The sequence below is a fragment of the Leptonotus elevatus genome, chromosome 7 (genome assembly GCF_054856555.1).
Source record: "Leptonotus elevatus isolate MCC_2025b chromosome 7, RoL_Lele_1.0, whole genome shotgun sequence".
NCBI lineage: Eukaryota > Metazoa > Chordata > Actinopteri > Syngnathiformes > Syngnathidae > Leptonotus > Leptonotus elevatus.
Window position 1 is genome coordinate 9,125,157 of NC_141245.1, and position 3,127 is coordinate 9,128,283.

Genomic DNA, 3,127 nt, shown 5'->3' on the forward strand with positions numbered 1-3,127 from the left:
CATCCTGTTGTCTGTTTGCTGAGTTACAGAAATCATATGATTTCTCATTGTTTAGTAATCACTGACCAATGTCCTATATTAATTGAAAGAAGAAATCTTTACAAAAGTATTGTAAGTAACCTCCCAAATATAAAGGTGGTTACCAACTCCTTTTGGTAAGCAAAATCCAAAAGATTAATTCCCCTCATCCCTTCTGCCTTGGAAAAAAAAAATCTCCATATGTCATGACTTCCATTCCACATTTCCTTGTGACACCACAGGTAAATTACTGGTATACATACTTGTTTGTTTAATATGGAATAATAGCAAATTTGATATGAGATTGGGGCACAAGCCAAAGCGGATCCCACTGAATTTGTTGACAGATCTTAAAAAATAAAAAAAATAAAAAGCAGACATGCCAGTCAACAGTAATGGTGTTTGAAACGCTGCTGCCACATTGCCTCCACTTCAGCCTTGCACCTCACAAGAACAAAACACTGGTGTTTACTTGCAATAAGTTACAGTGGGTGTTTTTGTATACCATACTAACTTGGTGCACTCAAGTAGTGGTGTCGATCTTTAATACAGTATTACAATCTCCTTGTTAAGTTTGTTGCACTTTAGGTCTTATATCCGGCCTCCCTTTTTGTAAGCAGACTCATTTAAAATGTAGTTGTAGCTTCCTATATTATTCATTAAAGTTGACCTTGTTCTTTTGATGCTTATATTAGTTGGTTTAATAACATTTTATGCTTGCTTTCCTTTTTTTTTGGTGGGATTTGATGTAATAGACTATTATCATGTTCTTGTCCTTATGAAGGTTTGCTGTACACGTTATGATTTTTTTTTTATAGATCATTTACAGTAGTGAATTATTGTGGAACAGCTTGAGAAGTCACACAAAAACTTGGAGGTCCAACATCATGCCTGTCCTGCAAGATGTTTGACATTTATGGGGGATGGGTCGACAGAATTTTAACTTTTTTTCTTCTTTTTCTGCAGAGGAGGAAGAGTATATGTTAATAACGATACAACAGGAAATTGAACTTGATGCGATGTAGCAGCAGCAAATGCAGTTCTGTAATCTGTGCATATGTCTCTGTCCTGACTACTTACTACAATTTGGCTAAATGTACAAAAATAAAAGACTACAACAACTAATCCAAGATGTGTATGTAGTCGTGGAGTCACAGAAGGAAACATTTTCCCTCTGCATGTTAGTCACTGTGTCCTGACATGCAGATTCAAAAGGTGTTGGTTATATTTTTTTCTTTTTTTGTAAGAATTTCCTATAAAACTGGTTAACAGAAAATAAAGCTTTTTATGATGGCACAGATTGTTTGCATTCACATTATTTTCTATAGGGAACATTTTTAAGATCTAGACATCATGAAAGGGGAAATTGGTAATTTTGACAGTTCCAATACACAACTTTAAGCAACTATAATTATGCATGATGTGTCTTTAACATTTTTTTTAGAGAGAGCTTGTCTTAATTAAACATTTAATAAGTGTAATAATGTTGAACATTATATATATATATATATATATACACACACGCACACATACCAGTATACCTGTGTGTGTGGTCTGCTTGTATATAACTCATCCACCAGATGCCACTATTTTTCTGTCTTTTCAATATGTATTTTATATTTAATATAGAGAAGGGATTCAATTGAAATTACAATTGTTATGTATAATTAAAGTTCTGCTTTTGATGTAATTTTCTAAGTCTGCTGTCTACCTTCCTGTTCCTGCTGGCTCCAGGGACACGGCACCCCAAAAAATTAAATAGCATTGTCATGAGGCACTATGATTGAAGTGGGGCGAACATCTAATGCATGGGTCACCAACCTTTTTGAAACTGAGAGCTACTTCTTGGGTACTGATTAGTTTAAAGAGCTAACAGCTTGATACACACTTCTGAAATAACATATTTCCTCAAATTGCCTTTCGCTTAAAGGCATACTTGACTCACTAAGCCATTTTCAACAGTAAGAAGATAATATTTTGTCTACAATTGATAACTTCATTATTTTTTCATGAACAATTAATACCTTTAAAAACTAATTTTGCTACTTGCTATCGACTGAAGAGACTATCTCTCGGCTGGCCTGGAAGTGTGGGCTTCCTTGCAAAAGCTGCTGCCCCCGCGACCCGACCCCGGATTAAGCGATAGATAATGGATGGACATTAATTATATACAATATATTATCATTTTACTGTTGAAAGTGGCTCAATGAGTCAAGTATCCCTTAAGAACACTGATCATGTTCTGTCAGTTGTAACCTGTTAAGCCCATGTATAAAGGTATGTTGTTTATTAACGAGTGCATTCATCATTATTGATAATTAGCATTAACTATCTTGCAGTTAAGTCTAATAATACTATACTGTTCTATACACACTAATAGTGTACTATGCTTACCAACATATTTTAGTGGATAGAAAATTGTACTGCCTGCAATATATTGAACATTGTAGGCTATATGCCGTATATTATGGTATAAGAAAATGATAAAGAACTTTTGTTTATTGATGATCCAATGGAGATAGAAGAGTTAGGAATAGAAAGATTTATACTTCTTTCTACTCCTTTTCAAACATATACTACTGTATGTCTAAGTGGGTAAATATTACATATATTGATTGGGTTGACCTGTTTTATGTTCTCTTTTCTTGCTTTCATTTGATGTTTTGTTTTCTTTGTATGTTAGTGTGAATTGTCTTTTCTCTCACAAGTGTGCTGTAGGCCTACTTATAAGTGGTTGAAATAAACAGCAAAAAAGTAGGAAAGAAATATCAATATGCAACACTTTAACTCAAGTAAAGCAAAACGGCCGAGAGCACAATGGGCACCAATTGTATATATCTATGCAACTGTTAACATTTTTTAACATTTTTAATTACTTCTCCTATAACATCCCCAAGGAAATCACAAAGTGTCAAGTGTTAGCTACCATTTTGCAACGTACAGCTTTTCCCATCCTTGGTCGCATCTTGCCTTCAAATATAATGACAGTCAATCGGGGCAGTTTTAAAAGCATCAAAAGAAAAGAAAAAAATGGGTCATTCATTTAACATTGTACTGGCTGCGCTCATTGGGAAGTTCTCTCTTCCAAAAAGCAGCAGCGAGTGTGCAT